The sequence below is a fragment of the Elephas maximus genome, chromosome 24, assembly GCF_024166365.1.
Source record: "Elephas maximus indicus isolate mEleMax1 chromosome 24, mEleMax1 primary haplotype, whole genome shotgun sequence".
Classification (NCBI taxonomy): domain Eukaryota; kingdom Metazoa; phylum Chordata; class Mammalia; order Proboscidea; family Elephantidae; genus Elephas; species Elephas maximus.
This window is the reverse complement of record NC_064842.1, coordinates 7820597-7846158: the sequence shown is the minus strand read 5'-3', so window position 1 is coordinate 7846158 and position 25562 is coordinate 7820597. Positions and strand designations below refer to the sequence as shown.

The window sequence follows — 25562 nt, the reverse complement described above, 5'->3', positions numbered from 1 at the left end:
TTTCGAACATGCTCATCTACAAGGTCTCTCCTATGCCAAATCTGGCCTGAACTAAAGAAACCAGATCAACTGTGTGAGTGTTGTTTCTGCCCAGATTTTCCTCTTCTCTGGAAAATTCAGAGAATTGGAGGCACCATTCCCCATTGACCTGATGCAGGAAATTGTGACTGTCAATGATAGAGTGAACTCACGGACAATGTCTGAACTGGGATTAACCCTCATTAATGCACAGTGGACAAGCATGGTCCAAATTCAATAGCTGCAACTTATGAAACGAAGGCCTTTGGGGAGGAGGAAGACTGAGGGGTCTAGGAATCTGAGCAGTGTTTGAACTTTTCCCTTTAACAAGGATCTGTTTTTCTGAAAACCCAACTCCCTCAAATTAATTGGGTCATTGTTCCTAGGGAGTTTTATTCCTCTATGGGGAGAATGTCCAACACGCTGCATTACTTCTTTTCATCCCTAATTGTGATGCCTCCTGCTAATTGAAAGCTAGGACTTGTGGTTTCCAGAACACTAATTTGTGATGGTAAAACCTACCCATCATAAATGATTGCATTGTTCAACAAGGATGTAAAATAATTAATTGGCTATTTGGCAGATAAGTTCAGCGTTTGCGGGATTTGTTTTATAAGAAATTTTATTGATGAAAACGTGTCTAAAGCTTTAGCAATGCACTTGGCTTTAGCATTTGGCAGCAAGGAGACAAAAATCATGAAGCCAAAGGCCTCCCTGGGGCATGAAGCAAAGTACAACTTTGCATCTATATTCCTGCTGTAGGTCATTAGGGGTTTCCTTTTACAGACAATTGGCAAAAGTTTCCAGTGGCTGTTTTATGATCCGTTTTGATTTTGTATATGAGCAAATCTTGCATTTCGGCTGTGAGACATATCCATGTTTTACCACGTTGTCCTTAAACAATTTTTCAAGAAGTTGCGTTAACTCTTAAAATTGACAAGAATAAATGGAGGTGCCATAAATTTTTAAAGTTGAAGTCATAGGCATCACATACTAACTTACTTCTTGTTAGGCTGTTGGGAATGGGGGGTGTTTGCGGTGTATGTGTTGTTGTTTTTGTTTTTAGATGCAGAAGAAATAAACACTAAACGTTGTCAGCAGCAAACATAATGGACTGTCACTGAAACTGTGAGTTTTAGGAGATTAAACTTTGGTCTATGTGACACCAAAGCAAGCAGCCCAATCCAGCCAATCTCTCAGAAGCAAATCCCTGTAACAGACTGTTTTACGGATTGATAGATAAAAGGACCCAGCTAGTATTTAAGGTGACGCTGGATAAGTGGACCCAGACTGGCTTCTTCGTCTGTAAACTCCCCTGTACCATGTACAAAGCTGGCTCACACAGGCCCTATGAAAGGGCTTTGCTTACAGGATCTGTGCCTTCAATAAGCATATTCCTTTCTGTTTCAGACAGTGCATCAGCGGAAGCGAAAGTGGTAAAGGCAGTGTTTTTTCATTGAATGTGGGCCATTTGCTTTAACAAGCTGTCCTTGTAATAAATGATTCCAGATTAAAATGTCTATTTCCATGGAGTGGTGGTTCGGTAGTAGAATCCTAACCTTCCACGAAGGAGATCCAGGTTGAGTTCCCAGCCAATGTCCTGCCTGTGCAGCCACCACCTGTCAGTCAGTGGAGGCTTTCATGTTGCTGTGATGCCGAACAGGTTTCAGTGGAGCTGCCAGACTGGGCAAGCTAAGAAGATAGGCCTGCTGATTTACTTCTTTAAAAATCAACCAATCAAAACCCAGTGGATCACCACAGCCGGGTGAGCAACCGATCATGGAGCTGGTGCAGGGCAGGCAGCATGTCATGTGGTTGCGCATGGTGTTGCCATGAGTCAGAGCTGACTCCACAGGAGCTAACAACAGCAAATTTCCACACCGAAACAGACTCTTCGAGATTAGGCTGAATAGGGAAAAAAATGCTGCCTGGTGGAAAGGAGCAGCACGTTCTAACACTGCAAACAAGGGGGTTGTCCATTTGGGAGTAAAGTGTCCATCGTATTATAATTAACACCAGGAGAACCTGAAAACCTGAGTGTCAGGCATCTTACTGACAACACTCTCTTGCTAACATTGCGGGGCTCTTGGACACACTTCCAAACAAACCCTACTTTTTAAGAGTTCATGACTTGGCTTCAAGGAGGTATCCTGAGTCCAAAGTTGGTATATGAGGTTTCAGGCCAGAAGCAACTTATTTAGAAATTTTGAAAAATAATGACTGTTTTAAAATATCCCAAGAATGGGTCTGGTGAGTAGTGTCTTGGGTCTTAAAAACTTGCAAGCAGCCATCTAAGATACAACTATTGGTCTCTATTCATCTGGAGCAAAAGAGAAAGAAGGAAACCAAATACTCAAAGAAGAAACTACTCTTCAGGACTAATAGCCCAAAGGAAACATGGCCTCATCTATCCTGAGACCAAAACTAGATGGTGTTCAGCTCCCACTACTAACACCTCTGACACAATAGATGGTCTCAAATAGAATGGGAAAAAAACGTAGAACAAAAAACTCAAATTCTTGAAAAAGCCCAGACTTACTGGACTGGGAGAGACCAGAGGAACCCCAAAGACTATTGCCCTGGGATGCCCTTTAAACCTGGAACTGAAACCACTTCCAGAGGTTACCTTTCAGTTAAATAACAGATTAAACAATGCCATTTTCATCGAGTTGATTCCAACTCATATTGACCCTACAGGACAGAGTAGAACTGCCCCGTAGTGTTTCCAAGGAGCAGCTGGTGGATTGAAATTGCCAACGCTTCGGTTAGCAGCTGTAGCTCTTAACCACTGTGCAACCAGGGCCTTAAATAACAGATCAGCTCATAAGATAAACAATAACACCTATGAATACCATATGCTCTTAAAAAAAAAAAATCAACTATATGAGACCAAATGGCCAACTTTCACTCTAAAGCAAAGATGAAAAGTTAAGGGGGAGCATGGAAACTAGATTAATGGAAATGGAACAACCAGAATGGGAATGAGAACGGTGACACATCGAGAAAAATACAACCAGTGTCACTGAACAATATGCATGTTTTCGTTCTTGTTAGGTGCCATCAAAATAGTTCCAACTCATAGTGACCCTATGTACAGCAGAATAAAACATTGCCCAGGCCCATACCATCCTTACAATTGTTGCTGTGTTTGAGCCCATTGTTGCAGTCACTGTGTCAATCCATCTCATTGAGGGTCTCACTCTTTTTCGATGGCCCTCTACTTTACTAAGCATGCTATCCTTCTCCAGGAACTGTTTCCTCCTGATAAGATGTCCAAAGACAAAGTCTAAGGAGCATTCTGGCTATACCTCTTCCAAGACAGATTTCTTCCAAGACATCTGACCTCCAGTTCTTGGGACTTGAGCCAGCAACCTGCCGTATTGCCTGCCAGTCTTGGGATTTGTCAGCCTCCACAGTCTGAGAGCCAGCAGCCTGCCATTAGAAATGCCGATCTTGGGTTTATCAGCCCCTGCAGCTATGTGAGTCCAGAGAAGCCTCCAGCCTGACACCTGATCCACAGACTTGTCAGCTTCTACATCTGTGTAAGCCATTTCCTTGAGATGAATCTCTCTCTTTCTCTTTCTCTCTCTATGTATATATACGTGGACGGAAACCCTGGTGGCGTAGTGGGTAAGGGCTATGGCTAATAACCAAAAGGTTGGCAGTTCGAATCCACCAGGCAATCCTTGGAAACTCTATGGGGCAGTTCTACTCTGTCCTATAGGGTCACTATGAGTTGGAATTGACTTGATGGCAGCAGGTTTGGTTTTTTGGTTTATATACATGGAAACCCTGGTGACGTAGTGGTTAAGAGCTAAGTCTGCTAACCAAAAGGTCAGCAGTTCGAATCCACCAGGCACTCCTTGGAAACTCCATGGGGCAGTTCTACTTTGTCCTATAGGGTCGCTATGCATTGGAATCAACTTGATGGCAATGGGTTTGGTTTGATTTATATATCTATGTCCATACATACATAAAAATATATATATACACATATATGTGTATACATATGTGTGAGATATATATATATCATGGATTGAATTGTGTCCCCCAAAAATATGTGTCAACTTTTTAGGCCATGATTCCCAGTATTGTGTGATTGTCTACCATTTTGTCATCTGATGAAATTTTCTTACGTATTGTAAATCCTATCACTGTGATGTTAATGAAATAGATTAGTGGCAGTTATACTGATGAGATCTATAAGATTAGGTTATATCTGAAGACAACCTCTTTTGAGATATAAAAGAGAGAAGTGAGCAGAGAGATGGGGGACTTTATACCACCAAGAAAGCAGCACTGGGAGCAGAGCCCACCCTTTGAACCTGGGGTCCCTGTACCTGAGAAGCTTCTTGACCAGGGGAAGTTTTATGACAAGGACCTTCCTCCAGAGCCAACAGAGCAAGAAATCCTTCCCCTAGAGATGATGCCCTGAATTTGGACTTGTAGCCTACTAGGCTGTGAGAGAATAAATTTCTCCTTGTTAAAGCCATCCACTTGTGGTATTTCTGTTATAACAGCACTAAATGACTAAGACTATATATATATATGCTTCACTAGTTTTGCTTCTCTAGAGAACCCAGCCTAAGACATTTGGTCTTCAACCAAGGTGGCTGAACAATATGCACAGAAATTGTTAAATGGTAATCTGATTTGCTGTATAAACTTTCACCAAAACACAATAAAATATCGTTTAAAAAAGAAAACAAAATCCCTGGAAAGTAAAGATCAATCAGGAAAAGTATCCCTATTTCAGGTAGTCTTTGCATACTTATCCAGCACCTGGTATCTTGAAGAAAGTAACATCAAAAGTAAGGGCCTCAGCTCTTCTTGTTCACATTTCTCATAAGTTATAATCCTTTGACTTCTTATACCTGTGAGACACTCATGGTTCTTACTGTTTTTGTTGTTGTTGTTGTTCCGTGTCTTCGGGCCGATGTGACCCATGTGACAGAAAATAACTCTTTCATAGGGTTTTCTTGGCTATAATCTTTACGAAAGCAAATCACCAGATCTTTCTCCTAGAGACCATCAACCTTTCCATTAGCAGCCGAGCACTTGTTTGTGCCACCAGGGCTCCTATTTAACCTTAAGTTGTTGTTGTTGTTGTTGAGTGCCACTGAGGTGATAACAACTCATAGGGACCCTACAGGACAGAGTAGAACTGACCCATAGGGCTCCCTAGGCTGTAATCATTACAGAGCAGATCACCATCTCTTTTCTCCCACGGAGCCACTAGTGGGTTCAAATCGCCAACCTTTCAGTTAGCAGCTAATCTCTTAACTGTATACTCCACCAGGGCTGCATCTCACTGCCTTCTACACTATAAAATACAACACTGTGTATTTTTTACTTCCTTTACCAGAATTCTCCCTAAGGGTGAATCAGATATAAAATGGCTAGATGGTGAGTTGGAGTAATCTACCAAAAAACAAAAGAGGAGTGACTTCCTAGCCCACCTCAATGAGTTAAAAGTATACAACTAAATCTGAACATCATCCAAATGAATATGGAAACCATTTGTTTTTAAAGAAGAATAGAATACCTCCTTGGTTCCAAAAGCAAAGGTCTTTTTTTTTTATTTTTTATTTTTGTCTGACAGAGATAAACAACTAATAAAATGAAGAGCCTGAAATGAGTCTTATGTGGGCTTTTAAACTGAAGCTGAAGAAGGGAAAATACTGTGAAAGGAGTACAAGCAACCTCCTGCCCTCCCTCAATGCTTTCACAGGGTGACAAGATTCAGGGATATTAGTTAGCTCTGTGGTAACTTTTTGCGGTCACCCTGGGTTGTGACATAGAAGAGAACAGATGTGAGCTGTAATTCATGCTTTGCTCCAAGAAATATTCAGCCAAGAACTGTGGGTTCAGGAAATCACTCTTATTTTCATAAATCTCAAAGAAAGGTTCTCTCTCCAGTTCCTGCCCCTGAGAGACTTCTTCACGGGGGTATTGATGGTCTCTAACCAATGCTTCCCTCTCTCGCTCCATCTGAGCCTGGGCCCACACACATTAACCATTTCAGTGACGCTGAGCCAGTCGTCTTTGTCAAATCAATGGCCAATCAACCTCAAACCATTAGAACAACAAGGTGTTGGATGGAGTTGATCATATTTTGGTAAGCAAACCAGCTTGATTTGTTCATTTAGGAAAAGAAAAAAAAAGTTTTATGTGTTCTCACTGTTAGTCATTGACTGCTTAGGTGTTTTCCTTTAAACTGCACCTCATAGGAAACACCCTATTTCCAAAGATGCAGGAGACATTTGGGCAAAGTGACACCAGTTCCTGAACAAATTGCTGCCCTGGTTTTTCTATGAGTAAAATATTATAAATACAAATAACTTCTTCAGAACATTTAAGGTACAGGAAGTGAGTCATAAAAAGAACCTGGAGCCTTTGGATTTTGGCAAAACTAAGAGAGAAAAAAAAAAGCTCAGTAATTAGCATGAAAGTAAGCTTGAAATTCTGAGTTAATATTATCTTGAAAAGGAATATTATTTGAGACTTTCAAGTTCTTTCAAGTAGAATGGCTTCTAAGTGTTGCTTAATCCAGTCCTTTTGTGAATGCATTTTTTAAAATACAGCAAATACAATGAGATCATGTGTACAGGAAAGAAAGCCACTACGAAAAAGTAACGTAATTTAATTACTGCATGCTTTGTTGATGTTGATTTGCTCATTTGCAAAAGAATGAATGGAAAATTTACTACTTAATCTAAAGCAAATATTAACATTTTTAAATGGGTGTCTGATATATTAGCCTCTTCCTTTGTACATGTTAGACAGTATTTTAAATTTTTAAATTAAATTAAAACTTGAAATTAACTTTCCTCATGAGAAGGACAGCAACTCCTTGGTGTACCTGAGCTCTGGGATTTCATTCCCCAGGGATCACTTACAGACTTGTTCAGTTTCATGTGGGCAAGAAAAGGAAAGATTGGTGGCCGTGCTGGAGGTGAGTTGCCCTGCCCTACAGGTGCCTTTCCTAAGAAGTAGCAAAGTACTAAAGAGCAGGGAGGGGGTGAGGCATTGCTCATTGCACAATTTACAACCTCACTTACACCCAGGGACCCAGACCTAGCAGAACCTCAGATGACAATGGCATCCTGAGTCCTGGGGTGCTGGAAACAAAGAATTTTTGAACCCCACTGAGCACCTCCTAGCCAAGCCTCAGAAGCAAGCACTGCTCTCAGCCCCGACACCTGACCAATTCTGTGGAATGGGCACTGCATGGTAGAAAGACCAAGTCTGTGAAAAACAATGACCTGGACTGCATAAGCCATAGGTTCTGGTACCTATGGAGAAAGGAGAGAGAGAAAACTAGAGGAAAAAAATGACTGCTTTTAGACACCCCACCACTTTGGCAAATGGCAAGCTCCTTGAAGGCTTTATTTTAATTTAGAAAAATAATCGACACTTCAGCTCCTCAAATATTATACACTTTTTCGTACCTGCTACACCTATAATGTACTTTAACATGTTTGAGCACAGTTGCTTTCTTCCACAGTAATTTGGTTGCTGACATTTTTTTCCCTACTATTAACTAACGTACAGACTTTATTTGGATTTCACCAGTTTTTCCACTAATGCCTTCTTTTTCTGTGCTAGAATCCAATACGGAATCCAGAATTGCATTTAGTTGGCATACCTTGTTGTTGTTGTTGTTAGGTGCTGTCGAGTCGGTTCCGACTCATAGCAACCCTATGCACAACAGAACGAAACACTACCCGGTTTTGCGCCATCCTTAAAATTGTTGTTATGCTTGAGCTCATTGTTGCAACCACTGTGTCAACCCCCCTTGTTGAGGGTCTTCCTCTTTTCCACTGACCCTGTACTTTTCCAACCAGTATGTCCCTCCCCGGGGACCGATGCCTCCTGACAACATGTCCAAAGTATGTAAGACGCAGTCTCGCCAACCTTGCTTCTAAGGAGCATTCTGGTTGTACTTCTTCCAACACAGATTTGTTTGTTCTTTTGGCAGTCTATGGTATACTCAATATTCTTCACAGATGCCACAATTCAAAGACTTCGATTCTTCTTCGGTCTTCCTTATTCGTTGTCTGGCTTTCACATGCATATGACGCAATTGAAAATACCACGGCTTGGGTTAAGAGCACCTTAGTCTTCAAGGTGACATCTTTACTTTTCCACACTTTAAAGGGGTCCTTTGCAGCAGATTTGCCCAATGCTCTTGACTGCTGCTTCCATGGCTGCTGATTGTGGATCCAAGTAAAATGAAATCCTTGACAACTTCAATCTTTTCTCCATTTATCATGATGTGGCTTATTGGTCCAGTTGTGAGAGTTTTTGTTTTCTTTATGTTGAGATGCAATCCATACTGAAGGTTCTGGTCTTTGATCTTCATTAGTAAGTGCTTCAAGTCCTCTTTACTTTCAGCAAGCAAGGTTGTGTCATCTACATAATGCAGGTTGTTAATGAGTCTTCTTCCAATCCTGATGCCCCGTTCTTCTTCATGTAGTCCAGCTTTTCAGATTATCTGCTCAGCAGATAGACTGAATAGGTATGGTGAAAGGATACAACCCTGACACACACCTTTCCTGACTTTAAACCATGCAGTATCCCCTTGTTCTGTCCGAACAACTGCCTCTTCATCTATGTACGGATTCCTCAGGAGCACGATTAAGTGTTCTGGAATTCCCATGCTTCACATACCTTCTTAGTTTCCTCCAATCTGTGATTTTCTCTAGTCTTTCCTTATCTTTTATGACTTTGACATTTTTAAAGAGTATTGGTCAGTTGTTTTGTAGAATGTTCTTCAATTTCTGTTTATCTGATGTTTCCTCATGATTAGATTGAGGTTATGCATTTTTGACAAAAATATCCCATAGGTGATGTTCTGTCTTCCCAGTGCATTGTGTCAGGAAGTACATGATATTCACATGTCTTATTCTTCGTTGTCATGGATTGAATTATGTCCACCCAAAAATGCATGTATCAACTTGGTTAGGCCATGATTCCCAGTATTCTGTGGTGGTCCTCCATTTTGTGATTGTAATTTTATGTTAAAAGGATTAGGGTGGGATTGTAACACCATCCTTATGCAGGTCACATCCCTGATCCAATGTAAAGGGAGTTTCCCTGGGGTATGGCCTGCACCACCTTTCATCTCTCAAGAGATAAAAAGGAAAGTGAAGCAAGCAGAGAGTTGGGGACCTCGTACCACTAAGAAAGCAGCACCAGGAGCAGAGCACATCCTTTGGACACTGGGTCCCTGCACCCGAGCAGGTCCTCCACCAGGGGAAGATTGAGGACAAGGACTTTTCTCCAGAGCCCACAGAGAGAGAAAGCCTTCCTATGGAGCCAACGCCCGGAATTTGGACTTGTAGCCTACTAGACTATGAGAAAATAGGTTTCTCTTTGTTAAAGCCATCCGCTTGTGGTATTGCTGTTATGGCAGCACTAGATGACTAAGACACTAGTCATGGTAACCTCAATCACTTGGTTGGGGCTATATCTGCCAGATTTCTTGACTCAAAGTTATTGTTTTTCCTTTGTAATGAATAAATATCTTCGAGGAGATATTTTGCGGCTCTACAAATATTGCATTTCTCCTCAAACATTCACCCACTGATTTTGGGATCCCTTGAAGCTTATTGCCCCGCAGCAATTATTATCATGATGTTTGCCTTATGGTGATTTTCTATACCCCTCATTCCTTCTACATTTATTAATTAGAATTTTTCTATAAAAAAGGAGCTCTGCCTTTTCCCACATGTATTTAGCTATTCAGTTAATTTATATCAGCATGAATTTGTGGATATTTATTTTATTCTTTGGGTTATAACTCACTACTATTTATTTTGCTGTTCAAATTGTTCCAGCTTTGGCCATTGGGATCTCCTTCTGGTTGGCCCCTGTGCCTTTCGACATGACCCCATTCCCTTTTGAGCACTTCCTTCCACTCAGGCTGCCCAAGATACTCCAGGGTCATCTTGCATTCCACTACTCTGGAATCAACAGCTTCTCCAAGGAGCCCTGTTTCCTTTTATTGGAGAAGAGTACTTAGAAACTAAGATTTGGGTGCAGACAACCCTTTTTTAAAGAAAGTTCAGAGGCAGACTTTCCTTCTCAGTCTTTAAATATTACCTTGTGATACCAAACTCTAATCTGCAGCACAGTTTGCATCATTTAGAGAAGGTACTACTGTTTTATAAAATGCCAGGAATCCTCTTCTCATCCCACTATATTTTCCATTCATTCAATAAACTAATACAGATTCAATTTCTATTATGTTTCTGGCACTGTACTAGGCACTGGGTAGTAAAACAGTGAACAAACTAGACTTTAAACAAGAAATTACAATTCATTACAAGTACTGAGATTGAAGTGGCATTGAAAAGTATGTCACATTCACACAGAGGAATACATAATTTAGACTGGGGATGGGGTAAGAGGGGGTAAAGAATTGCTTTGTGGAGTACTCGGCTGCTAACCAAAAGGTCAGCAGTTCAAATTCACCAGCCACTCCTCGGAAACCCTGTGGGACAGCTCTACTCTGTCCTATCGAATTACTATGAGTCTGAATCAACTCAACGAGAATGGGTTTGATTTTGGTTTGGCAAATTGAGAACTGAAGTTTAGTTTAGTTTAGTTTAGTCTCAAAAAGAGAGTAGCGGGGTAGGAAGTTAGAAAGAGAAAACATTCTAGGCATGGATAAAAACATATGAAAAAAAGAGAACATACCTCAATCTGGAAGCTTAGAGACGCGGCAAACTTCAAGAATATGGTGTTGGCAATGGAGGAGTAGCAAGGCATACAGCTGGGGGACAAAGCGGCAACCAGATCACAACTATGTTAGGCAGATTCAAGAACCTGCATTTATTCTAAGAGCCACTGAAAGCCACAGAAATGTTTTTAAGCATGAAAGTGGCAGGATCTAATTTATACTTGTCTTAGTTATCTAGTGCTGCTATAATAGAAATGCCATAAGTGGATGGCTTTAACAAACAGAAATTCATTCTCTCACAGTTTAGGAGACTAGAAGTCTGAATTCAGAGGCCTGGCTCTAGGGGAAGGCTTTCTCTTTCTGTCAACTCTGGAGGAAGGAAGGTCCTTGTCTCTTCAGCTTCTGCTTCCTAGTTTCTTAGAAATGTCCATGTGTTTGGCCTCTATCACCCCATCTCTCTCTCTCTGCTTGCTTGTTTAATCTCTTTTATATCTCAAAAGAGATTGACTCAAGATACAACGTACACTAACCCTATCTCATTAACATAACAAAGACAACCCATTCCCAAATGGGATTATAACCACAGGGATCATTGCTCTCAAGTTGATTCCGACTCATAGTGACCGTATAGGACAGAGTAGAACTGCCTACAGGGTTTCCAAGGCTGAAATCTTTATGGAAGCAGACTGCCACATCTGTCTCCCACACAGCAGCTGGTACTTTGGAACTGCTGACCTTTGGATTAGCCACTGCACCACCAGGGCTCCAACCACAGGCATAGAGGTTAGGATTTACAGTAGATATTTTTGAGGGACGTAATTCAATCCATAACAACTCTGTAGACAGATCACTCAGGCTAACACTGAAGCATGTACTCAACTGGAATCTGGCCAATGGCTGTTTAGTAATTAGGTGAGATGATGTAACTGAGAGAACGGAGAGAACAGAATGAATTCTAGTGATATTTAGGAGGTGAGATCAGCAGAATGAGCTTATTTATTGAAGGGAAGAGATGAGAAGGAAGCAGAATTCAGAAAGTATAGCCACATTGTGTTGTTGAACATCCCTCACTTTACCTTCGTTTCCTTATGATTGGATTCAGGGTGTGCATTTGGGGCAGGAATACTACAAAAGTGATCTTGTGTCCATCAAGGGGCACATGATCTCAGTTGGTCCCATTTCTAGTGATGTTAACTTTGATCACTTAGTTAAGGTAGTGTTTCTCTGATTTCTTCACCCTAAATGTGGTGGTTTTATAACTTTCTAGTTAATAATAATCTATGAGGAGAAACTCTGAGGCTTTGTAAATATCTGATTGCCTAACAAGCTTTCACTGAATAGTTTTAGCATCGATATATGATTCCATCCACATCAATTATTATAACGATCGTGGCAAAATGGTAATTTTTCTAATTCTGTCGTCCCCTCTATATTTATTAGTTGTTGTCCAACAGTAAATAGAATATAAATAAATGAACCAATAAATAAAGCTTCTTTCTCATTATATTCACTTATTTATATTTTTAAATATCGCTATGGACCAATGATATTAATGAATGATCTTCAGCAAAATTTTGCTTGCTTGTGATAGTAATGATATTGTTCTATAATTTCCACATTTGGTTGGATCACCTTTCTTGGGAATAGGCATAAATATGGATCTCTTCCAGTCAGTTGGCCAGGAAGCTGTCTTCCATATTTCTTGGCACAGACGAGTGAGCACCTCCAGCACTACATCTGTTTGCTGAAACATCTCAATTGATATTCCATCAATTCCAGGAGCCTTCTTTTTCACCAATGCCTTCAGAGCAGCTTGGACTTCTTCCTTCAGTACCATCGGTTCCTGATCATATGCCACCTCTTGAAATGGTTGAATATCGACTAATTCTTTTTGGTATAATGACTCTGTGTATTCCTTCCATCTTCTTTTGATGCTTCCTGCATCGTTTAACATTTTCCCCATGGAATCCTTCACTATTGCAACTCGAGGCTTGAATTTTTTCTTCAATTCTTTCAGCTTGAGAAATGCCAAGCGTGTTCTTCCCTTTTGGTTTTCCATCTCCAGTTCTTTGCACATGTTATTATAACACTTTTCTTTGTCTTCTCGAGAGGCCCTTTGAAATCTTCTGTTCAGTTCTTTTACTTCATCAATTCTTCCTTTTGCTTTAGCTGCTCGACGCTCAAGAGCAAGTTTCAGAGTCTCCTCTGACATCCATCTTGGTCTTTTTTTCTTTCCTGTCTTTTCAATGACCTCTTGCTTTTTTCATGGATGATGTCCTTGATGTCATTCCACAACTCATCTGGTCTTTGGTCACTAGTGTTCAATGCATCAAATCTATTCTTGAGATGGTCTCTAAATTCAGGTGTGATATATTCAAGGTGATATTTTGGCTCTTTTGGACTTGCGCTGATTTTCTTCAGTTTCATCTTGAACTTGCATATAAGCAATTGATGCTCTGTTCCACAGTCGGCCCCTGGCCTTGTTCTGACTGATGATATTGAGCTTTTCCATCATCTCTTTCCACAGATGTAGTCAATTTGATTTCTGTATGTTCCATCTGGCGAGGTCCATGTGTATAGTCGTAGTTCATGTTGGTGAAAGAAGGTATTTGCAATGAAGAAGTCGTTGGTCTTGCAAAATTCTATCATTCAATCTCTGGCATTGTTTCTATCGCCAAGGCCGTATTTTCCAACTACTGATCCTTCTTCTTTGTTTCCAGCTTTCGCATTCCAATCGCCAGTAATTATCAATGCATCTTGATTGCATGTTCAATCAATTTCAGACTGCAGCAGCTGATAAAAAGCAAAACTTTGCTGTAGATCATTCAGAAATATCGACAGGGAACTGCCACAACTTCAGGCCAGTTTCAGAAGAGGACATGGAACCAGGGATAGCATTGCTGATGTCAGATGGATCCTGGATGAAAGCAGAGAATAACAGAAGGATGTTTACCTGTGTTTTATTGACTATGCAAAGGCATTTGACTGTGTGGATCATAACAAACTATGGATAACACTGGGAAGAATGGGAATTCCTGAACACTTAATTGTGTTCATGAGGAATCTTTACATAGATCACAAGGCAGTTGTTCGGACAGAACAAGGGGATACTGATTGGTTTAAAGTCAGGAAAGGTGTTCTTCGGGGTTGTATTCTTTCACCATAACTCTTCAATCTGTATGCTTAACAAATAATCCGAGAAGCTGGACTATATGAAGAAGAACGGGGCATCAGGATTGGAGGAAAACTCATTAACAACCTGCATTATGCAGATGTCACAACCTTGCTTGCTGAAAGTGAAGAGGACTTGAAGCACTTACTAATGAAGATCAAAGACCACAGCCTTCAGTATGGATTACACCTCAACATAAAGAAAACAAAAGTCCTCACAACTGGACCAATAAGACACGTAATAATAAATGGAGAAAAGATTGAAGTTTTCAAGGATTTCATTTTACTTGGATCCACAATCAACAGCCATGGAAGCAGCAGTCAAGAAATCAAAAGACACATTGCATTGGGTAAAGGACCTCTTTCAAGTGTTAAAGAGCAAAGATGTCACCCTGAAGACTAAGGTGTGCCTTACCCAAGCCATGGTATTTTCAATCACATCGTATGCAGGTGAAAGCTGGACAATGAATAAGGAAGACTGAAGAAGAGTTGAAGCCTTCGAATTGTGGTGTTGGCAAAGAATATTGACTATACCATGGACTGCCAGAAGAACGAACAAATCTGTCTTGGAGGAAGTGCGGCCAGAATGCTCCTTAGAGGCAAGGATGGCGAGACTGCGTCTTACATACTTTGGACATGTTGTCAGGAGGGATCAGTCCCTGGAGAAGGACATCATGCTTTGCAGAGTGCAGGGAAGAGGAAAAGAGGAAGACCCTCAACGAGGTGGATTGACACAGTGGCTGCAACAATGAGCTCAAGCATAACAACGATTGTAAGGATGGTGCAGGACCGGGTAGTGTTTCGTTCTGTTGTGCACAGGGTCGCTTTGAGTCGGAACCGACTCGACAACACCTAAGAACAACCACAACATGGACCAGTGGGGTTGTCATGAGTTGGAATTGACTTGACAGCAATAGGTTTGGCTTGGTTTTTGATGGACCCATGATTATTTTTCTTCAATGTACTATAGTTCATTATTATCAGTAATCATTCTGATGCTTGAATTGTCCCTGATTTAGGGTTGGAAACCTCCTCAAGCTGACTCCTGTGTCCTTTTCATATTGATAACTTTCTAGGTTTCTCACACACACAAAAAATAGATGTTTCAGACTCACGTTTACTTTCTGTGCTTCAGGCTTGGAGTTAGCTATTTCTCCACTGTACCTTGCTTCTTTTAAGAGGGGGAGCATATTTAGAAAATCTGGTATGAACACCACACATGCTTAATAAATTTTGACTGTGAGATGCTCAGTCTCTTTGAAAAATCAGGACTGGGGAAAGGTGCATACTTCCAGAGGGAATTTGCATTGGCTTTTGTCAAGAGTCTGCAGAGATTACTAATCAGAAATATTTTAGACTAAATTCATGGCTTGAAAATTTGGGTGCCAGCCAAGTAATAGGAATTTGGGTTACAAATCTATGGCTCACCTTGTTTTATGGCCTAGCATGTGTTCTATCCTGAAGAATGTTCCATGCGCACTTGCGAAGAATGCGTATTCAACTATTGTTGGGTGAAGTATTTTATAGAGATATCTGTTGGGTCTAGTTAGTATACAGTGTTGTTCAAGTCTTCTATTTCTTTTTTGCCTGGTTTTTCTATCCATTGTTGAAGGTGGAATATTGCAGCCCCAGCTATTATTGTTGAATTGTCTATTTCAACCTTATTTTGGTATCACACCCAGCTGTTACACCACTAATTGCCCTCAGATTTCTTATTGCTTTCTACAATGCCCTGGAGGCATAAATTGCTCCACAGTCTGATCCACTTAAATTCGAGTAGCAGGACTTTCTGAGACCAGTCTTTGATGATTTTTTCTGACCCTAGAGAGCTATTCTTAGCTGACCCCTCCCTGCTTCTCTGTGGTGAACTAGCTGACCTATGGGTCATTTATTGCTCTTAATTAAGAGGAGCTATTGTTTTCTACTACTACTTCTATAGTACTCATAGTCTTGAACTTCCCGGCACTCTGTTTCAAATGAAATCAATTCCTTTTTTGTAAAGCTTCAAAGCTCTCTGTTCTTATTGGACTGCCTCTTTTCTTGGGAAAAACACTCTGAACACTGGGTGAGGCTGTAGCCTCCGGTCTTGTTACCAGAGGTATCCTCTTCCAGCAGGTATCCTCTGTCCTACAAGTGAGCTGGGGTGAGGGCAAATGAGGCAGCATTCAGAATCGACTGGACAGCACACAACAACAACAATAACAACATTCTGTGCCTGCCACAACTCTGGGAGAGCCTCCACCCTATGGGTAGGAGCTGCATGGGGGAAGGGCGCCCCCAACCTCTCAGTCACACTCACCAGGAATTTAGTCTCTTCAACTTTGGGTGGGAGGGAACGAGAAATGCTGGCAACCTGCTCCCCACTCCCTCGGTAAGCTGCCATGTCCCTTGACTGGGAGCTGAGGGGAAAGGGATCCATGTCTTTTTGGCCACTCCTGCCCAGAGTGAAGCTTCCATCAAGCTGAGCTAGGGGTGAGGGGAGAGGGAGTGGATCATAGTTCAAATGCCACTGGTCTTACTCAGTCTACTAGATTTTCTTTAATAAACGTGTTTCATTTGTGGTACGTCCTTACAACAATTGCCAGGACTTTAAATGGTTGGGTTTTATAAACATTATATATATATATATATATATATATATATATATATATATATATATATAAAATTTCTACCACTTGCCTGTTTCACCGGAGTGAGTCCGTGGCACTCCTCACACCGCAATCCCAAAGTTGAACTCCCCTTTTCTTTTAATTTTATGTTGTTTCTTTGACACAGAGAGTCATAACTTTTCTTGAGTCAAATCTATTATTCTCTCCTTTTGTTATTTACTGCCTTCATGCTTAGAAATCCACCCCATCCAGAGACCTGACATATATATTCACCTATTTTTGTGATTTTATAATTTTACACCTAATTTTTAGTATGCCTAGAATTTATCTTGATATAAGATGTACAACTGCTATCTAAATTAGCTTTTCTCCAAATACTAAATATCCTAACACAATTTATTGGATAATCTATTACTCACTGATTTCTTTTTCATTGCCTCTTTATCATTTATTGAGTTGTTACATATACTGTGGTCTGTTGCTCTCTCTATGCTTTTATATATACCACACTGTCTTGATTATTTTATATATTTGATATTATATTTTAAAATATAAAGCCCTCATTATTCTAAATTTTCAAAATCATCTTAGATGTTTTTATTAATTTATTCTGCCAGGTGAAGAACCATTTTGATTACTCTAGTAAAATTTCAAAACAATTTTGATCAGAACAATATAACCTACAAATTAATTTGACAAAGCCAACACTTTTGCAATATTCAGTCATCCCATGGAGGGACATAATATGCCTTCCCATTACTTTACATTATTCTTTAATGTTCTCAGAAAATGTTTTAATTTTCTTCCTAAAAGTCCAGTATATTTATTGTTAAGGTTATTTTTAAATTTTGTTTTGTTTTTAGTTTTTTGTTTTGTTTTTTGATTGTTAACATGAATAAGATTTTCCACTGTTTCTGATTTTGTCCATTATACTGGAAACTACCCATACCTATAGCTGAATCCTATCTCTCCACCTTACTAAACTTTTACAAATGTAATAGCTTTTCAATTGACTCTCTCGGGGTGTTGAGCTCTAAGATCAAATTGTCCACAAATAATGTCCATTTTCTCTCTTCCCTGCTGCCATCACCTTTAAGGACAAAGTCTAGTTCATTGTCATTTTATTTGTTATGGAGTTATAGAATTGAGGTATTTTGCAGGTAGTTGAAATCCAAAACCTATTTCTTTAAAACAGCCAAAGAAATATTGCGTGGACTGGTTATTCAAACGACGCAGGCAGTGTAAGGAGCCCCAGCAGCACAGCTTTGTGTGCAGACACAGACCCCAGCAGCTGTAGAGCAGGTCCTTCAGGCACATTTCCCTTCATGCAAATGAGGAAGGCAGCTGGAAATCATTACCATGCAAATCTCAGTTTTCAAGAGCTTTGGTGTGCATTATCCACGTTGTACAGCATCTGTAGCAAACAGTTAAGGTCAGAGGGGCCTTCACGGGATCTTTCCTGCTGCCAGAAACTGTGCATATGGGCTTGGGGTTGGGGTATAAAACCCAATTTACTATCAGCCAGGACCAGATGTAACTGGAAAGGCAGACTAACTGGGAACAAAATATCAACTGTATCCCAGGACCAAGTATGCCTTATTTTAAATGTCTGTGATCATAGCGTGAAGAGCCTTTCTTACATATAACAGAAGAGCCTTATGTATAACAGAAGGCAATGTTGACCAGTCCTGAGCTTGCCTCACAATATCTGATATGTTTGAGCCATCGTTGCAGCCACCAAGTCAATCCATCTCAGAGGGTTTTCCTTGTTTTCACTGACCCCCCACTTTACCAAACATGGTGTCCTTTTCTAGCGATTTATCTTTCCTGATGAAGCGTCCATGGTAAGCAAGACAAAGTCTCTCTCGCCATCCTTGCTTCTAAGGAGTATTCTGGCTGTACTTCCTCCAAGCCTGATTTGTTTGTTTGTTCTTCTGGTAGTCTATAGTATATGCAATATTGTTCATCCATGTCACAATTCAAAGGTGTCAATTCTCTTTTTGTCTTCCTTTTTCACTATCCAGCTTTTGCATGCACATAAGGCGATTGAAAAGACCGTGGCTTGGGCTTTGAAGGGTAGTGTAACATTGCTGTAACGCTCTTGAGCCCTCTCTAGTCAGGCAAACCCCACTTCTGCCACGCACAAGATGTGTGACCTTAGACAATAGACTCGGTTAGGATTCAGTTTGGTTCCAAAATATCTGTGGTGCCAACAAGGTAACTTATTTCACTCTCACATAAAAGCCTGGACTTAGCTATTAAGGGGGCTGGTATGGAGGCTTGGGGTGCTATGAGTTGGAATCAACTCGATGGCAAAGTGTTTCCTTCTTTTTGGTTGAAGGCTCAGCCTCACAGTGGCCTTAGAGACTACTTTGTCACAGTTCATGATTCAAGATGGCACCTAGGGCCTCAGCCATCATAACTGGATTTCAGGAGAGATAGAGAAAGAGAAAAGAAGAAGAAGAAAAAGGACACAAGGGAAATACATGGCTCTATTTTATTTATAAATGAATGTGCCACACAGCACCTTCGTTTATAGCCCATCAACCAGAGCGTACACAGCCACTTGGCAACACCCAATTGCAAGGGAATTCGGGAAAACTAGTCTTTGTCTTAGGTGGGCAGCTGAAAATGAGAGATTGTATTTAGAAAGAAGGAAATTGTGGATATTGGCAGACATCTATTTGCTTTTGTTACATTTAACTTCTATTCACCTCAGTTTCCTTGTCTCTAACATGAACATAAAAATCATAATCTTATGGCATTGTAAGGGTTAAAATAAAGGAGGTAAAATTTGTAAGATATTTAACCCAGTGTCTTACACAGTAAACATTCAATAAATGTTGGCTACAATTGCCAAAAATAAGGTCACCTCAGTAATACACTCTTATTAGCCTTTACTACAAATGTAATGTTTTTACAGTAGGCACAGAATCTCTGAGGGTCACTGTGAGTGTTAGAACTTTACAGCTGTACAGGATGGTTTATGCTGTCCAAACTCAGCATTGCATACAGTGAGGAATCTAAGATTTAGGAAGGAAGAACCATTTGCCTTTGGTCCCACAGATTTGCTAAGTTAGTGGCAAAGCTGGTACCAGAACCCCAAACCTCCTACTTTGTATTCCAAACTTCCTTTTCTGTGATCCAATTTCCTTTCTTCCCATTGTGCCTGATACTTGAGTGTTGGTCAAAAAACTGGAACACACTGAAAAACAAAATTTCCCCACCGAAATACTAAACTCAGAAAGGATACCAGGAAATTCTACATGTACAATCCAGAACTTCGGACTGTTTATTAAGAGACTCTTGCTGTTTAACTAAAATCTAGGATGAGGCAGTAATTGAATTTACCAGGGCTAAATTTTAGTCTTGGCTTTATCTCTGAAGGTTATACAGTCAGTTTCGAAGCGAGTTCAGTAAAAAATAATGAGAGGAACAACAACAAAACAAAACAATGGGATCGAGTTAAATGCATACATATATATTTCATTCAGCCATTCTATGATAGGGAAAATGCTAGTTTTATTGTTCAAGAGAAAGGCTTTTTACGTATAACCATTATATTGAGTCTTAATAGCTTAGATTTGAGTTCCTATAAAAGATGTAACCCTTTTATAGAGTCACAGGGCTAAATCTTCTCCTTCTAAAAGAGAAATGAACTTGCTTTTTTATAGAGGCCTCAGTTTAGACAAGCATCTCATGTTAGTCCAATGGGAACTAATAACTAAATAGGCCTTTCTAAAAAAGAAGACCAAGGGGCTGTCATAACAGCCATGCTAAAATAATAATCAAAGCTCAAAGAAATTGAAACATAAGGCTTATTCAGAGCAGTTATTCCATTATTTTATATGCATATAGGGAGAGCATTCTGATTTTGTTTAAAAAAACCAAATGGCTCAAAGGAGGGAAGAGGAGGGAGAAGAATAGAACATCGAACATTGGCTAATCTTTCCGTGACTGATTGATGGAACTCTGCCCTCCCCCTTTTACTGAGATCAACTGATATCAGGTCACATGGTGGTCTCTGGCCTGGCTGCTAAAAATTTGACCCTTCACCCACCTGCAGCCAGGAGAATTTTTGGAATTTAAATTAAGTAAGCCTAATCTTTTTCACCAGAAAACTCTGGTGGCTTAGTGGTTAAGAGCTACAGCTGCTAACCAAAAGGTTGGCAGTTCAAATCCACCAGGCACTTCTTAGAAACTCTATGGGGCAGTTCTACTCTGTCCTATAGAGTAACTATGAGTCAGAATCGACTTGACGCCAACAGGTTTGGTTTGGGTGTTGTTTTTTAATAGTCTTTTTATTGTTCAATCATCAGGTTATGGTTTTGCTACTGACTACCCTTTGCTTTTTAAAGTATTGAAGAGCAAAGATGTCACCTTGAAGACTAAGGTGCTCCTGACCCAAGCCATCGTATTTTCAATTGCATCATACACATGCAAAAGCTGGACAGTGAATAAGGAAGACCGAAGAAGAATTGACACCTTTGAATTGTGGTGTTGGCGAAGAATATTGAATATACCATGGACTGCCAAAAGAACGAACAAATCTGTCTTAGAAGAAGTACAACCAGAATGCTCCTTAGAAGCAAGAATGGCTAGACTGCGTCTTACATACTTTGGACATGTTGTCAGGAGGGATCAGTCCCTGGAGAAGGACACCATGTTTGGCAAAGTACAGGGTCAGCAGAAAAGAGAAAGACTCTCAACCAGGTGGATTGACACAGTGGCTGCAACAATGAGCTCAAGCATAACAACAATTGTAACGATGGTGCAGGATCAGACAGTGTTTCGTTCTGTTGTGCATAGGGTCACTATGAGTCAGAACCGAGTCGACTGCACCTAACAACAACAACAACAACCCTTTGCTTTTCAGTTGCTGACCTCCAGTTCTTGGGATAGACAGCAGCAGAAGCTTTCTGCCTGTTTCCTGACCTGCAGATTTTGGGTTCGTCAGCTCCTGCAACCATATGAGCCAGCAGGGTTGTCAGCTTGTCACCTCACCCACGTATTTGGGACTTGCCAACCCCCAGAATTGCATGAACCATTTCCTCACAAGTGCACAAGCCATTTCCTTGAAGTACATTTCTCTGTATATATCTACATACTCTTCACCAGTTTTACTTCTCCAGAGAACCCAGACTAAGACATAGGACCCCTGGTGGCACAGTGGTTAAGCCCTCGGCTGCTAACCAAAATGTTAGTGGTTAGAACCCACCAGCCGCTCCACAGGAGAAAGATGTCACAGTCTGTTTCCATAAAGATTTTCAGCCTTGGAAACCCTATGGGAAGTTCTACTCTGTCCTATAGGGTTGCTTATGAATCAGAATTGACTCAACAGCAGCGGACCCTTTCCTAGCAAGAGCAGAAAAATTTACATTGCCCTAGAGAAGCTTCTGGGTGAAAAAAACAAAAGTCAATGTCTTTGAACTTTGGGTCTGGCTTTTTTTACAGTTTATATTTGGTTTTGTGGGTAAGGAAAAACCTTAAAATCAAATTAAGATGTCTGGTATTAATTTTTCCCGTTGACAGCCAGATAGACTAAGTTTTGGGGGACTTTAAGAATGACAGACCTGAGGAAGAAGACATTGAAAGGAAAAACACAGCAAACCAACGATTCCAAGACTGAACATTTGCCTCTGAGTCTTTTGTCTGGTAGAAACTGTATTCTTTTTATTTGATGATAAATGCGTTTCACCAATTATTTAGATGTTCAAGCTCTCGGAACTAGGTTTTTACAAGCTGATGAACACCGACAAATTATTTCTCCCACAGAACTACAACCACATGTTCTCAGACAGTATAAATACACAGTTGAACTAACATTAACACACATCACCATTTTATCAATTATGTAATAAAACAAATTATCAAGCATCCAAATATTAAGTTACACAGCTCAAAAGGCATATAAAAATTAGAGTCCGCTCAATTCTTTAGCAGAAACCCACTTCTGTTTTTGCAAGAGAGGTTGGAAAAAGAAGGAAACAAAAAATCACACTTCAAACAAAAGTTGGTAAACAAATTCCAACTGAGATGAAACAAAATGACAAGAATTTCAGAAATTTTGATTAAGAAATGTTTTAGCTACAATAACAAAATATCTCTACCTGTTAAAAAATATTTACTAAATTAAAGAGCATATTCTACTTGTTCTGCACAAGACAAAGGCAACATTCTTTTTTCAGGCCCTCCCTGTTAAGTTGTACCCAAAAGTGCAAACATTAAATTATCTGTAAGGCTTTTTTTTTTTTTTTGGTCAGGAGACATTAAAGACCTGGGCTTCTGTACAATGTAGATTTTTCACAATGGTTTTCCATAAAAGCACAAAATGAGATTTGAAGAAAGACATTAAACAATCACTGTGAGATTTGGTACAAATCCAACAAACATCAGTGGTTACGCAAACCTGATGTACACTGGTACGAATGTGGGAGATGTAAACAAAAAGTCAGCAGGAAAAAACCATAGATCCTACTTTCAGTGTTTGAAATGACTGAAGGAATAAACCACATAAGGTCTGGAGTGTTCATAATTCCTGAGATTTTTTAGTCTTATGTGATGCTAAAAATATACAAGTATTGTGCTGTGTATTTTTGGCATCTAATCTCTCTAAATTTCTTCAATATTAAAATTCAGGCATGGGAATAGATTTAAAGAAGACATAACAATACTGCATGATTTCAGGAGAGGTCAATTGGTACAAGTGATAAGCACATTTTAAATGCTGTACACTAGGAAACTTTTGCTAAGTATCCAAATAGGTCGACTGTAACCCAAGCATGATAGCTGCAATTCTGTCAAGCTTGTAGCCCGGTGAAACTGCTTTTCAATACTCCTATGGAAGTTTTATTAGGCTTTTTCACAAAACTAACATATTGGTAAATACGTGGGACAAATTAGGTCCTGCCTTATGTTCCATTTCCAAGGCAATGCCCCATTTTATTGAATGCCACAGTTGTTTCTATGACCATTGGACTCTTGGAAGTGCAGCCACATTTTAGGATGATAGTTCCCCAAATACAAAAGCTGCTTGCTGTTAAAAGCTCCACTCTGCTTTTGCCTTCTGAACTGTACTGCATCTTTGTATTTCATTCCACCTTCTTAATGCGAGGGCAGCAAGCACTGGAGCTGTCCCCAGACCGGCCACACGATGAACACAATCCAACAACCAGGTTCTTCAGAAAACTTCTTTTTTACAAGACTTAACCAGTCATCAACACTCTGGTTGGATGGTGTTCACCATCATCAAAAGACCAATCAAGAACATGGATGCCTTCTTTTTCCACAAAAGCAGTGTCGTAAGTTACTTCACATACTCTTGCTATTTCGGTAACTCCGTATTCCTTAAGTTCCTCTATACATTTGTTTAAGGTTGCATTGGTTGGACTGTGTGTAAGCAGAAATCTCATGTTCTTGTATGTGACTTCCACAGGAGCTGGGCAGTTCATTCGAGCCATGTTAATTTAGTTAAAAAACACTCAATAGGTTTGTAAAAGAATTTTAAAAAGTGAATACAAAAATGATGTAAAGAAGCTGATGCCTACTTCAAAATACTCCACTTGAAATTCTCAGTGTTTTGAGTATGATGTTGGGCGTAACAGACGATGAAATGAACCTCCTAACAAGAAGCAGTAATTCTTCAATCCAGTAACACTGAGGAAATAGAAAGGAAGTGCACTGAGGTTTAGCCCCATCCAGGTCAGAACTCTGGAAAATTGCTCTGCAGATACCAATGCAACACTTCTGTGTCCAGGTTAACTGCTCTTATGGGGGCTTCCTGGTGGAGTAGTAATGAATTTCCACAGTTCACTTGTCTGCACAGAGGTTGTGCTGTGCCTGGCAGTAATCTCCACTGCCCTTCAGAAACTCCATAAATGTGCGACCAAGAACACCACAGAACTGAGGAATATGTTTACTCATTGGAGACTGTGGCCTAATTATACAGCCGGTCCCAAGGCGGTGGTGACAGAGGCGGCTGCAGGGCAGGGGGTGGCAGTGGTCGCGGCGGGGAGTAGGCAGCAGCTGTGCAGGTGGGGGGGGTGGACACCAGGCTGTGCCATGCAGTGAGCGGCTCCGAAGAAAGCATCTTGCCTAGCCGCCCACAGTAAAAGGGGCTAATGCATGCACCAAGGCAGAAACTGTATCCTTGGTTTTATCATCTTATTCTTTAACTCCATCTATGTCTCTCTCTCACCAAATTTCACTTGAGATTCACCTTCTTCTAGAAGACTTCCATATTGTATGTAATAATAATAAGTGGTGGTGTTAGTATCTGTAGCGTTGTAGGCAGTCGAGTTGATTTGAGTTGATTCCATCTCATAGTGACCCTATATATCAGAGTAGAACTGGCCCATAGTTTCCTAGGCTGTAACTCTTTACCAGAGCAGATGTCCAGTCTTTTCTTCAGCGGAGAGGTTGGTAGGTTCAAACTACCAACCTTTCAGTTACTAGTAAAGTAACCATTGTGCAAACAGGGGTCCTTAGTAGCTATCGCAGCAGTTACCATTTACTGAATGCTTTTTTTTTATTATTATGTACCTAATATTCAGCCAAGTACTTTTTATTCATTTATTCATTATATCCTCAGAATAATTCTATGGGATAGGTCTTATTATTATGCTCATTTTATAGATATGCAGATTGGGGCACAGAAAAATTAGGTGATTTACCCAAAATTACACAGCAGGTTAATGTCAGAACTTGAATTCAAACCTAGTAGATTATGTATGTCCCACATGTCTGTCAGTTTGTTGTACTGTGGGGGCTTGTGTGTTGCTGTGATGCTGGAAGCTATCGCACTGGTATTCACATACCAGCAGGGTCAACCATGGCAGAAAGGTTTCAGCAGAGCTTTCATACTAAGATAGACTAGGAAGAAGGACCCGGCAGTCTACTTCTGAAAAGAATTAGACAGTGAAAACTTTATGAATAGCAGCAGAACATTGTCTGATATAGTGCCAGAAGATGAGCCTCCCAGGTTGGAAGGCACTCAAAAGAGAACTGGGGAAAAGCTGCCTCTTCAAAGTAGAATCGACCTTAATGACATGAATGGAGTCAAGCTTTCAGGACCTTCA

The 25562-nt window shown here is 40.3% G+C and overlaps 1 pseudogene; it reads right to left on the bottom strand.

The window, feature by feature from the left end:
• Positions 1-23427: 23427 nt before the first annotated feature.
• LOC126066903 (protein tyrosine phosphatase type IVA 1-like) lies at positions 23428-23945 on the bottom strand (annotated as a pseudogene).
• Between the last annotated feature and the right edge of the window lie 1617 nt (positions 23946-25562).